Source organism: Gorilla gorilla, chromosome 1 (genome assembly GCF_029281585.2).
Source record: "Gorilla gorilla gorilla isolate KB3781 chromosome 1, NHGRI_mGorGor1-v2.1_pri, whole genome shotgun sequence".
Classification (NCBI taxonomy): Eukaryota; Metazoa; Chordata; class Mammalia; order Primates; family Hominidae; genus Gorilla; species Gorilla gorilla.
In genome coordinates this window covers 188,582,765-188,597,073 of record NC_073224.2, presented here as the reverse complement: position 1 = coordinate 188,597,073, position 14,309 = coordinate 188,582,765, and the positions used below count along the sequence as shown (strand labels likewise).

At 37.5% G+C, this 14,309-nt stretch overlaps 1 protein-coding gene and 1 non-coding gene across 5 annotated transcripts in view; one reads left to right on the top strand and one right to left on the bottom strand.

The window, feature by feature from the left end:
• The window catches only part of EPS15 (epidermal growth factor receptor pathway substrate 15), a 164,529-nt gene that overhangs the window by 24,848 nt on the left and 125,372 nt on the right, over positions 1-14,309 (bottom strand). The window lies entirely within an intron of this gene.
• On the top strand, positions 2,315-2,421 carry LOC115932169 (U6 spliceosomal RNA). Its single transcript, XR_004068491.1, has one exon. It is a non-coding gene; the product is annotated as a U6 spliceosomal RNA (small nuclear RNA).

The window sequence follows — 14,309 nt, the reverse complement described above, 5'->3', positions numbered from 1 at the left end:
ATTCCAGCCTGGAGTGAGACTCTGCTTCCAGGAAAAAAAAAAAAAAAAAAAAAAATTAGTCAGGCATGGTGGTAGATGCCTGTAATCCCAGCAACTAGCGAGGCTGAAGCAGGAGAATCGCCTGAACCCAGGAGGCAGACGTTGCAGTGAGCCGAGATTGCATCACTGCACTCCAGCCTGGGCAACAAGAGCAAAACTCTGCCTCAAAAAAAAAAAAAAAGGAAAAAAAAGAAATGCTAAAGGGAGTCATTCAAGTTGAAATGAAAGGATGTTAGACACCAAATGAAAATATAAAGTTCTCTCTGATAAAGGTAAATATCAACATATGGACAAATATAAAAAATAGTATTACTATAATACTGGCTCACAACTCAACTTTAGAAGTAAATTGTGACTTTCAACCACATAAAGTGGGGAGTGGAGCTGTAAAGGAGTGGTTTTGAATCCAATTGAAATTAAGTCTTATCAGTTTAAAATAGACTGTTATAATTGTAGGAAGTTTTGTGTAATCTCCATGAAACACAGAGAAAAGAGTACAAGGAAACGAGGAGGGAATAAAAAATGTCACTACAAAAAATCAACTAAACATAAATGAAGACCGTAATAGAGGAAATAAGGGACATAAAACTATAGGACATACAGAAACAAACAGCAAAATGACAATAATAAGTCCTTCCCTATCAGTAATTACTTTAAATGTGAATGGATTAAACTCTCTAATGAAAAGACACAAACTGGTAGAAAAAAAATGCAAAATACAACTACATGCTGTATAAGAGAGATTCACTTTAGATCTAAGGACACACATAGTTTGAAAGGGAAAAGATGAAAAAAAATACTTCATGCAAATAGAATATCAAGAGAGCAGAGATATCTTAATATCAGAAAAAATAGACTTTAACTCTACAACTGTTACAAGAGACAAAGATGGACATTATACAATAAATAAAGTGTCAATTTACCAATATGATGTAACATTTATAAACATACATGCACCAAACATGCTTCTTCAATATATACATTAAACACTGACAGAACTGAAGGGAGAAACAGACAGCTCTACAGTAACAGTTGGAGACTTCAATATCTCACTTTCAATGTGAATAAAACAGAAGATCAATAAGGAGAGAGAGGACTTGAACAACACTTTAGATCAACTGGACCTAACAGATATATACAGAACACTCCACCCAACAATAGCAGAATACACATTTTCTCAAGTACATATCTAATGTTCTCCAAGACAGAACATACTTTAGGCCATAGAACAACTCTTAATGAATTTTAAAAAATTGAAATCATAAAAATATCTCTTCTGGCCAGGTGCAGTGGCTCATGCCTGTAATCCCAACACTTTGGGAGGCCGAGATGGGCAGGTCCCTTGAGATCAGGAGTTCGAGACCAGCCTGGCCAACATGGTGAAACCCCGTCTCTACTAAAAATACAAAAATGACACGGGCATGGTGGTGGGCGCCTATAGTCCCAGCTACTTGTGAGGCTGAGGCAGGAGAATTGCTTGAACCCGGGAGGCAGAGGTTGCAGTGAGCCGAGTTCGCGCCATTGCACCCCAGCCTGGGTGCCAGAATGAGACTCTATCTCAAAATAAAAATAATAAATAAATGTATCTCTTCCAATTAAAACAGAATAAAACTAAAAATTAACAGCAGAAGCAAAACTAGACGACCTACAAATAGGTGGAAATTAAATATCACACTCAACCAATTGGTCAAAGAAAAATCACAAAGAAAATTAGAAAATATCTTGAAACAAATGAAAATGGAAACACAGCATTACCAAAATTAACGGGATGTAGCAGCAAAAGCTGTGCTGAGATAAACTTCTAACTATAAATACTTAAAAAAGAAGAGCTCAAATCAACAACCTAACTTTACACTGTAAAGGACCTAAAAAAAGAAAAGCAAGCTAAACTCAAAGCTAGCAGAAAGAAATGAATAATAAAAATTGGAGCAGAGACAACACAGAGAATAGAAAAATAGAGAAAATCAATAGAACCAAGAGTTTGTTCTTTGAAAAGATCAACAAAATTGACATTCCTAGATGGGCTAAGAAAACAAGACTCAATAACTAAAATCAGAAATGAAAGAGGGGACATTACTAGTAATTTCACAGAAATAAAAAGGATTGTTAACACAGTGCTACAAACAATTATACATCAACAAACCGAATAATATAAATGAGAAGAACAAATTCTGAGAAACACAAGTCATGGAGACTGAATCACAAAAACACAGAAAATCTGAATTGACTCATAACTAATAAAGAGATTGAATCTGTAATCAAAAACCTTCTAACAGTGCTCACTTCAGCAGCACATATACTAAAACTAGAAAGATACAGGGAAGGTTAGCATGGCCCCTGTGCAAGGACAACATGCAAATTCTTGTGGCATTCCATATTTTTAATTTTTTTTTTGAGACGGAGTCTCGCTTTGTGGCCCAGGCTGGAGTGCAGTGACGTAATCTCGGCTCACTGCAACCTCCACATCCCGGGTTCAAGAGATTCTCCTACCTCAGTCTCCTGAGTAGCTGGGATGACAGGCGCCCACCACCACGCCTGGCTCATTTTTGTATTTTTAGTAGAGACGGGGTTTCACCATGTTGGCCAGGCTGGTTTTGAACTCCTGACCTCAAGTGATCCACCCGCCTCAGCCTCCCAAAGTGCTGGGATTACAGGCGTGAGCCACTGTGCCCGGCCACCATTATTTTTAAAATTAACAAAACAAAACACCTCCCAACAAAGAAAACCTCACGATTACATGACTTCAAGGGTGAATTCTACCAAACATTTAAAGTATAATCAAAACCAATCTCCCTCAAACTCTTCCAAAAAATTGAAGAGGCAGGAACAATTCCATACTCATTCTGTGAAGCCAGTATTACTCTGATATCAAAGCCAGATGAAGACATATAGATGAGAAAAGAAAACTATAGATCAATATCCTTTACGAATATTTTTGTAAAAATCCTCAACAGAATTCAACAGCACATTAAAGGGATTATACACCATGTCCAAGTGGGATTTATTCCTGGAATATAAGAATGGTTCAACATACAAAAATCATTCAATGTAATACACCACATTAACAGAATGAGGGGAAAAATACAACACCAATCATTTCAATGGATGCAACAAAAGCATTTGGCAGAATTCAAAACCCTTTCATGATAAAAACACTCAACAAGCTAAGAATAGAAGGAAAACTACCTCAACTTAATAAAGGCCATATATGAAAAGCCAACAGTGAATATCACACTCAATCTTGAGAGGCTGAAACCATTTCTCTACAATAAGGAACAAGACAAGGATGCGTGCTCTTACCATTTCTACCACTTCTATTCTATATAGCAGCAGTTCTCAACCTTTCTGGCACCAGGGACCGGTTTTGTGGAAGACAATTTTTTTAGGACTTGGAGGTGGGATGAGGGTAATGATTTCAGGATGAAACTGTTCCACCTCAGATCATCAGGCGTTAGATTCTCATAAGGAGCACACAACCTAGATCCCTCACATGTGCAGTTCACAATAAGGTTCAAGCTCCTATGAGAATCTAATGCTGCTGCTGATCTGACAGGAAGCGGAGCTCAGGCATTAGGTACTGCTCACTTGCCCATCACTCACCTCCTCCTGTGCAGCCTGGTTCCTAACAGGCCACAGACTGGTACTGGTCTGTGGCCCAGGGTCTGGGGATCCCTGCAATATAGTAGTGGAAGTCCTAGCCAAAGCACTTAGGCAAGAAAAAGAAATAAAAGGCATCCAGATTCAAAACAAAGAAATAAAATCTGTTTGCAAATAACATGATCTTATATGTAGAAAACCCTAAAGATTCCACCAAAAAACCATTAGAACTAATAGCTGAATTTGGCACAGTTGCAGGATACAAAAATCAACATATGAAAATCAGTCATATTTCTATATACCAACAATGAACAATCTGGAAAGGAAATTAAGAAAACAATTCCATTTACAACAGCATCAAAAAGAATGAAATACTTAGGAATTAACCAAGGAGGACTTGTATACTGACAATACAATACATTCTGAAAGATATTAAAAACACAAACAAATGGAAAGACATCCCATGTTCACAGATTAGAAGACTTAATGTTTTTAAGTTGGTAATATTACCCAAAGATATCTACAGATTCAATGCAATCCCTATCAAAAATCCTAATGACTTTTTCTTTCGGCGGAAATAGAAAAATTCATCCTAAAATTCATATGGAATCTCAAGGAACCTGAATAGCCAAAGCAGTCTTTTTCTTTTTCTTTCTTTTTTTTTTTTTTTTTGAGACAGGGTCTGGTTCTGTCACCCAGGCTAGAGTGCAGTGGCATGATCTTGGCTCACTGTAATCTCTGCCTCCTCGGCTCAAGTGATCCTCCCACCTCAGCTTCCCAAGTAGCTGGGAGTACAGGTGCATGCCACTATGCCTGGCTAATTTTTGCATTTTTTTGAAGAGACGGAGTCTCACTATGTTGCCCAGGCTGGTCTTGAACTCCTGAACTCAGTCACTGGCCAGGCTGGTCTTGAACTCCTGAGCTCAGGCGATCCACCCACCTTAACCTCCCAAAGTGCTGGGATTACATGCATGAGCCACTGTGCCCAGCCCAAAGCAGTCTTAAAAAGGAACAACAAAGTTGGTAGTCAAACTTTCTGATTTCAAATCTTATTTCAAAGCAATAGTAATTAAAACAGTGAGGAACTGCATAAATACAAACCATATAGATCAATGGAACAGAATACAGAATCCAGAAATAAACCCTCACATATATGGTCAAATGATTTTCAAGAAACGTGCCAAGAACAAACAATGGAAAAAGGACAGTCTTTACAAGAAAAGATGATGGGAAAACTGAATATCCATATGCAAATGAATGAAGTTGGACTTGGACTCTTACCTCACACAATATACAAAAATTAACTCAAAATGGATTAAATACCTAAATGTAAGAGCTAAAACTATAAAACTTATCGGGGAAATGCTTCCTGATATTGGATTTAGCAACGCTTTCTTGGTTATAACACCAAAAGCAAAGGCAACAACAACACAATAGATAAAATGAGCTACATCAAAATTAAAAACTTTTGTTCACCAAGGGACAGTATTAACAGAATGAAAAGGTAACCCACAGGATGGGAGAAAATATTTGCAAATCATTTATCTGATAAGGGGTTAATATCTAGGATATATAAAAAATTCAACAACAACAACCTGATTTAGAAATGGGCAGAGGACTTGAATAGGTATTTCTCCATAGAAGATATATGAATAGCCAATAAGCATATAAAAAAAGGCACTACATACTAATCATTAGGGAAATACAAATCAAAGCAATAAGATACCACTTCACACCCATTAGGATGCCTATAAAACAGAAAGTAGTAAGGGATGGCAAAGATGTGGAAATATTGGAACCACTGTGAACTGTTGGCTGGTGTATAAAATGGTATGGCTGCTGTGGAGAATAGTATGATCATTTCTCAAAAAACTAAAAACAGCATTACCATATGATCCAGCAATTCTACTTTTAGAATTATACCCAAAAGAATTGAAAGCATGGACTCAGATATCTGTACCCTCACATTCACAGTAGCATTATGCACACAAACAAAATGTGACGGCAACTAAGTGTCCACTAATGAATGAACAAATAAACAAAACGCAGTATACACATATAATAGAATATTATCAAGCCTGAAAAAGGTAAAAAATTCAGATACATTCTACCATATGGATGAACCTTGAGGACATTATGGTAAATGAAATAAGCCAATCACCAAAATACAAATTTTTTTAATGATTCCACTTATATGAAGTATGCAGAGTAGTAATGATGGTTGTTAGGGTTTGGTGAGAGGGAGGATAGGGAGTTATTATTTAATGGATACAGAATTTCAGTTCTGGAATATGAAAAAAGTTCTTGAGATGGATGGTGGAGATAATTGCACAACAATGTGAATGTACTTAATGCTCGTGAACTGTACATTTAAAAAAGGTTAAAATGCCAAACTTTATGTTATGTATATTTTACCACAATTAAAAAAAACTACTTATCATAACAAAATAAATAATGTCTACCCACTAGACTCCCATTACATGTTCTCTGAGAAGAGCAGCTGGCTCATTTTTTCATTCAGTAACATACGCCCAGGCATATTTTCAGGTTCTTGGGTTATATCAGTGAAAACAAAGATCTCAATTCCTTCTGGAGCTTAATTTCTAATAGGATGAAAAGGAAACAGATAAAAGTAAAGTAATTTATATAATAAGATGGAAAGTAATAAGTTACAATGAAAGAAGAAAAGTAGAGAATAGTAATCTGGGAGCACTGAGCTGAGTAGTGGTACTTGTAAATGTCAGACAGAGTGGCCTGAATAAGCTTCACTGAGAAGGTGATATCTGAATTAAGATTTGTCAGCGGTCAGCAGCATTCGCGGTTCACGAAAATCCGCTGTTCTGCAGCCACCGCTGCTGATACCCAGGCAAACAGGGTCTGGAGTGGACCTCTAGCAAACTCCAACAGACCTGCAGCTGAGGGTCCTGTCTGTTAGAAGGAAAACTAACCAACAGAAAGGACATCCACACCAAAAACCCATCTGTACATCACCATCATCAAAGACCAAAAGTCGAGAACTACATGAAGAATGCAGAAGACTCAGGAGCCAATGCGATCAACTGGAAGAAAGGGTATCAGTGATGGAAGATGAAATGAATGAAATGAAGCAAGAAGGGAAGTTTAGAGAAAAAAGAATAAAAAGAAACGAACAAAGCCTCCAACAAATATGGGACTATGTGAAAAGACCAAATCTACATCTGATTGGTGTACCTGAAAGTGACAGGGAGAATGGAACCAAGTTGGAAAACACTCTGCAGGATATTATCCAGGAGAACTTCCCCAATCAAGCAAGGCAGGCCAACATTCAGATTCAGGAAATATAGAGAACGCCACAAAGATACTCCTCGAGAAGAGCAACTCCAAGACACATAATTGTCAGATTCACCAAAGTTGAAATGAAGGAAAAAATGTTAAGAGCAGCTAGAGAGAAAGGTCGCGTTACCCGCAAAGGGAAGCCCATCAGACTAACAGCGGATCTCTCGGCAGAAACTCCACAAGCCAGAAGAGAGTGGGGGCCAATGTTCAACATTCTTAAAGAAAAGAATTTTCAACCCAGAATTTCATATCCAGCCAAACTAAGCTTCATAAGTGAAGGAGAAATAAAATCCTTTACAGACAAGCAAATGCTGAGAGATTTTGTCACCACCAGACCTGCCTTACAAGAGCTCCTGAAGGAAGCACTAAACATGGAAAGGAACAACCAGTACCAGCCACTGCAAAATCATGCCAAATTGTAAAGACCATCGATGCTAGGAAGAAACTGCATCAACTAACGAGCAAAATAACCAGCTAACATCATAATGACAGGATCAAATTCACACATAACAATAGTAACTTTAAATGTAAATGGACTAAATGCTCCAATTAAAAGACACAGACTGGCAAGTTGGATAAAGAGTCAAGACCCATCACTGCGCTGTATTCAGGAAACCCATCTCACGTGCAGAGACACACATAGGCTCAAAATAAAAGGATGGAGGAAGATCTATGAAGCAAATGGAAAACAAAAAAAGGCAGGGGTTGCAATCTTAGTCTCTGATAAAACAGACTTTAAACCAACAAAGATCAAAAGAGACAAAGAAGGCCATTACATAATGGTAAAGGGATCAATTCAACAAGAAGAGCTAACTAACCTAAGTATATATGCACCCAATACAGGAGCACCCAGATTCATAAAGCAAGTCCTTAGAGACCTACAAAGAGACTTAGACTCCCACACAATAATAATGGGAGACTTTAACACCCCACTGTTAACATTAGACAGATCAACGAGACAGAAAGTTAACAAGGATACCCAGGAATTGAACTCAGGAACTCAGCTCTGCACCAAGCAGACCTAACAGACATCTACAGAACTCTCCACCCCAAATCAACAGAATATACATTATTTTCAGCACCACACCACACCTATTCCAAAATTGACCACATACTTGGAAGTAAAGCTCTCCTTAGCAAATGTAAAAGAACAGAAATTATAACAAACTATCTCTCAGACCACAGTGCAATCAAACTAGAACTCAGGATTAAGAAACTCACTCAAAACCACTCAACTACATGGAAACTGAACAACCTGCTCCTGAATGACTACTGGGTACATAACGAAATGAAGGCAGAAATAAAGATCTTCTTTGAAACCAATGAGAACAAAGACACAACATACCAGAATCTATGGGACACATTCAAAGCAGTGTGTAGAGGGAAATTTATAGCACTAAATGCCCACAAGACAAAACAGGAAAGATCCAAAATTGACACCCTAACATCACAATTAAAAGAACTAGAAAAGCAAGAGCAAACACATTCAAAAGCTAGCAGAAGGCAAGAAATAACTAAAATCAGAGCAGAGCTGAAGGAAACAGACAAAAAAGCCCTTCAAAAAATTAATGAATCCAGGAGCTGGTTTTTTGAAAGGATCAACGAAATTGATAGACCGCTAGCAAGACTAATAAAGAAAAAAAGAGAGAAGAATCAAATAGACACAATAAAAAATGATAAAGGGGATATCACCACCGATCCCACAGAAATACAAACTACCATCAGAGAATACTACAAACACCTCTATGCAAATAAACTAGAAAATCTAGAAGAAATGGATAAATTCCTGGACACATACACCCTCCCAAGACTAAACCAGGAAGAAGTTGACTCTCTGAATAGACCAATAACAGACTCTGAAATTGTGGCAATAATCAATAGCTTACCAACCAAAAAGAGTCCAGGACCAGATGGATTCACAGCCGAATTCTACCAGAGGTACACGGAGGAACTGGTACCATTCCTTCTGAAACTATTTCAATCAACAGAAAAAGAGGGAATCCTCCCTAACTCATTTTATGAGGCCAGCATCATCCTGATATCAAAGCCAGGCAGAGATGCAACCAAAAAAGAGAATTTTAGACCAATATCCTTGATGAACATTGATGCAAAAATCCTCAATAAAATACTGGCAAACCGAATCCAGCAGCACATCAAAAAGCTTATCCACCATGATCAAGTGGGCTTCATCCCTGGGATGCAAGGCTGGGTCAATATATGCAAATCAATAAATGTAATCCAGCATATAAACAGAACCAAAGACAAAAACCACATGATTATCTCATTAGATGCAGAAAAGGCCTTTGACAAAATTCAACAACCCTTCATGCTAAAAACTCTCAATAAATTAGGTATTGATGGGACGTATCTCAAAATAATAAGAGCTATCTATGACAAACCCACAGCCAATATCATACTGAATGGGCAAAAACTGGAAGCATTCCCTTTGAAAACTGGCACAAGACAGGGATGCCCTCTCTCACCACTCCTATTCAACATAGTGTTGGAAGTTCTGGCCAGGGCCATTAGGCAGGAGAAGGAAATAAAGGGTATTCAATTAGGAAAAGAGAAAATCAAATTGTCCCTGTTTGCAGATGACATGATTGTATATCTAGAAAACCCCATTGTCTCAGCCCAAAATCTCCTTAAGCTGATAAGCAACTTCAGCAAAGTCTCAGGATACAAAATCAATGTATAAAAATCACAAGCATTCTTATACACCAACAACAGCCAAACAGAGAGCCAAATCATGAGTGAACTCCCATTCACAATTGCTTCAAAGAGAATAAAATACCTAGGAATCCAACTTACAAGGGACGTGAGGGACCTCTTCAAGGAGAACTACAAACCACTGCTCAATGAAATAAAAGAGGATACAAACAAATGGAAGAACATTCCATGTTCATGGGTAGGAATAATCAGTATCGTGAAAATGGCCATACTGCCCAAGGTAATTTATAGATTCAATGCCATCCCCATCAAGCTACCAATGACTTTCTTCACAGAATTGGAAAAAACTACTTTAAAGTTCATATGGAACCAAAAAAGAGCCCGCATCGCCAAGTCAATCCTAAGCCAAAAGAACAAAGCTGGAGGCATCAAATACCTGACTTCAAACTATACTACAAGGCTACAGTAACCAAAACAGCATGGTACTGGTACCAAAACAGAGATATAGACCAATGGAACAGAGCAGAGCCCTCAGAAATAATACCACACATCTACAATCATCTGATCTTTGACAAACCTGAGAAAAACAAGCAATGAGGAAAGGATTCCCTATTTAATAAATGGTGCTGGGAAAACTGGCTAGCCATATGTAGAAAGCTGAAACTGGATCCCTTCCTTACACCTTATACAAAAATTAATTCAAGATGGATTAAAGACTTAAATGTTAGACCTAAAACCATAAAAACCCTAGAAGAAAACCTAGGCATCACCATTCAGGACATAGGCATGGGCAAGGACTTCATGTCTAAAACACCAAAAGCAATGACAACAAAAGCCAAAATTGACAAATGGGATCTCATCAAACTAAAGAGCTTCTGCACAGCAAAAGAAACTACCATCAGAGTGAACAGGCAACCTACAAAATGGGAGAAAATTTTTGCAACCTATTCATCTGACAAAGGGCTAATATCCAGAATCTACAATGAACTCAAACAAATTTACAAGAAAAAAACAAACAACCCCATCAAAAAGTGGGTGAAGGATATGAACAGACACTTCTCAAAAGAAGACATTTATGCAGCCAACAGACACAAGAAAAAATGCTCATCATCACTGGCCATCAGAGAAATGCAAAGCAAAACCACAATGAGATACCATCTCACACCAGTTAGAATGGCAATCATTAAAAAGTCAGGAAACAACAGGTGCTGGAGAGGATATGGAGAAACAGGAACATTTTCACACTGTTGGTGGGACTGTAAACTAGTTCAACCATGTGGAATTCAGTGTGGCAATTCCTCAGGGATCTAGAACTAGAAATACCATCTGACCCAGCCATCCCATTACTGGGTATATACCCAAAGGACTATAAATCATGCTGCTATAAAGACACATGCACACGTATGTTTATTGCAGCACTATTCACAGTAGCAAAGACTTGGAACCAACCCAAATGTCCATCAATGATAGACTGGATTAAGAAAATGTGGCACATATACACCATGGAATACTATGCAGCCATAAAAAATGATGAGTTCATGTCCTTTGTAGGGACATGGATGAAACTGGAAATCATCATTCTCAGTAAACTATCGCAAGGAAAAAAAACCAAACACCGCATGTTCTCACTCATAGGTGGGAATTGAACAATGAGAACACATGGACACAGGAAGGGGAACATCACACTTTGGGGACTGTTGTGGGGTGGGGGGAGGGGGGAGGGATAGCATTAGGAGATATACCTAATGCTAAATGATGAGTTAATGGGTGCAGCACACCAGCATGGCACATGTATACATACGTAACACTAACCTGCACATTGTGCACATGTACCCTAAAACTTAAATTATAATAAAATAAAACAAAGATTTGTCAGAGGTAGTAGAGATTATCATGTGAACATACAGAGAAGGATCATCCCAGGAAGAGGGAACAGCTAGTGCAAAGGGCCAAAGAACATGGGTCTGTTGTTTGAGCAGCAGCAAGAAGACCAGTGTGGCTGGAGCAGAATGAGTAATGGGAATAATGATGAGATATTGTTAGAAAAGTGCAGGCCACTGTAAGGCTTTTACTGGATATAATTTGAAGGTAGAGTCAATAAGATTTCCTGACAGATTAGAGACAGAGGAAGAGCAAAAGAAGAACCAAGGATGATTCTAAGATTTTAGGCCTGGACAACATTAAAGATGAACCATGAAGAAGTGGAAGGTGCCAAGAAAAGCAGGTTTAGGAAGGAAAAATAGCTGCTTTGTGTTAGACTTATGCATTAGATATATCTATCAGACATTCAAGTGGAGATGCCAAATAAATAGCAGGAAAAATGAGCCTGGGGTTCAGGAAAGAGATGTGACTAGAGATATAGATCAGTGTATCAATAGTATTTGAAGCCACAGATGAGTTCCCCCACGGGAGTACAGATAAAAAAGAAAAGAGGTCCAAGGACTAAGACTTGGGACAACACAATATTAAGAGGTTGAGAAAAAGAGGAAATATCAACAAAGGAGATGAAGAAAGAATGACCAAAGAGGCAGGTGGAAAACCAGAGACCTCATTTGAATTGGATACATCTACTACTACTACTTTAACCTTCTGAAAACTGTTTCATCTCTCCACGCCTGGATTTTCCTTGTCTGTATAATAAACATAATACAAATAATCTAACGTAGTTGTTGTGAGAATTAAATGGGACCAAGTAGAGAAAAATGATTAGCATGTTGACTGCTGGAACTCTGCAAGTGTTCAATAAATAGTAGCCATTATTATTATAATTAATGATAAATCTTTGCCCCGTCCTAGGCTATTATCATCATTTATTCTACCACTTTACAGGAAATGAATTAGGAACTGGAATTTAAGCAGAAGATCAACAGAGGTATTAGAAATCTTTAATGTAACACTGTAACCTACCACTTCAGCCTTGACTATTCCTCTATCTTGCAAAAAAAAGAGAAATAGCTCTTGCAAAAATGTGTTTTTCCTTGAATATGCCCTATATGTTCTGCCTCCATTCCTTGTTCACATTGTTCTTTTTGCTCCACATAATCTCTTTCCATATTTACCTGCTAAAATACTAGCCCATGCTTTCAAGGCATACCACAAAAGCCACACTCCACTTTGATATCATTAATGATTTATCCTTAATGTGATCTCCCCTTCCTTTAATCTCTGCTGGTTTAATTAACTCTTATGGCACTTACCATTTCCTTGGTGTGGGCAATCATAAACGTATTAACCTTTCATTTTATTCTCTTAGGTTATCCTTTTTAATTCTATAGTACCCTTAGCAATATAATCAGCTTAATAATGAGGGTATAAAAAGAGCACATGTACTTAAAAAATATGTAATTTAACCACTGTTAATACAATAAGCCTTTTAAAGTCTCAATTGCTCTCATTCTAAGTTTCTGTTTAAATCAATATCCAGCCTACATTAAATCTTAGTTTCTACATATCTCCTTTTTGTATTCCTCACTCTTGCTACTCATGTTGGGAGTTAATTTCCAACCCGAAAACAATGCACTCTGCTAAATCTCATCTTGTTACAATTTGTTCATTATAAGAAACCCAACCTGTTTTTTAGAGCCAGCCTTTTTTTTGGAGACAGAGTCTCACTCTGTTGCCTAGGCTGGCGTGCAATGGCACAATCTCAGCTCACTGCAACCTCCGCCTTCTGGGTTCAAGCAATTCTCCTGCCTCAGCCTCCCAATTAGCTGGGATTATAGGCACCCACCACCATACCTGGCTAATTTTTGCATTTTTAGTGGAGACGGGGTTTCACCATGTTGGCCAGGCTGGTCTCGACCTCAAGTGATCTACCTGCCTTGGTTTCCCAAAATGCTGGGATTACAGGCGTGAGCCACCGGCCCCAGGCTCCTGTAAAGGCATTTCTACTATTCTTTTTCTATGTTCATAATCCTTAATTAGTCACAATTAATACATTTGTATACTGAACAACTCACTCTGTATTCACCTAGAAAAATAAAGCGATCTATTTTCAGCATAATATTAGAGTATTTACACATTTGAGTTTACTTTCCTCAAATTTTCTGCTCTCCCATCCCAAATGATAGCTGGTCTGTTTATCTGTTTTGTTTTAAATGAACAGTAGAAAAGAAGCAGAGTTACTTTGTTGAAAAAGCTTTTTGATTTTGTCAGACCTAATATTGAATCTTGGCTTTACCTGGTTCAAATCTATTAAACTGTACGATCTTGATGAACACTGCTTAATATTCTGGTCCTCAGTTTATGTTTAAAATGAGATTACTATTTAAAAAGTTATTAAAAGAATAAATAAAAAATTTGATATCATAAATGAAGTATGAAGACTGGATGCTAAAATAACACCTAGCTTTTCTCTGTATTATTAACAGAACCCATTTGTATTTGTAAAGCAATTTTCATTTTCTACTGGAAGCCACTAATCTTTTAACTTAGACCAAGATCCGTAACAGTCAATGCTGACTTTGAAGCTGCCAAGCAACACAGCATTTTATAAAGCAAAACATTTTTATTGGTTTACTGATACTGGGTAGAGTTCATATTCTAGTATAATATTCAACATGAACAATAAATGAAAGAATGAAAGATAAGTAGGAAGTGATATACAAATTCTTATTATTGGTAAATTACAATTGGATATAATTATGCAATAATTTTAAAGCTATAAATAACATGACAAATATATTTAG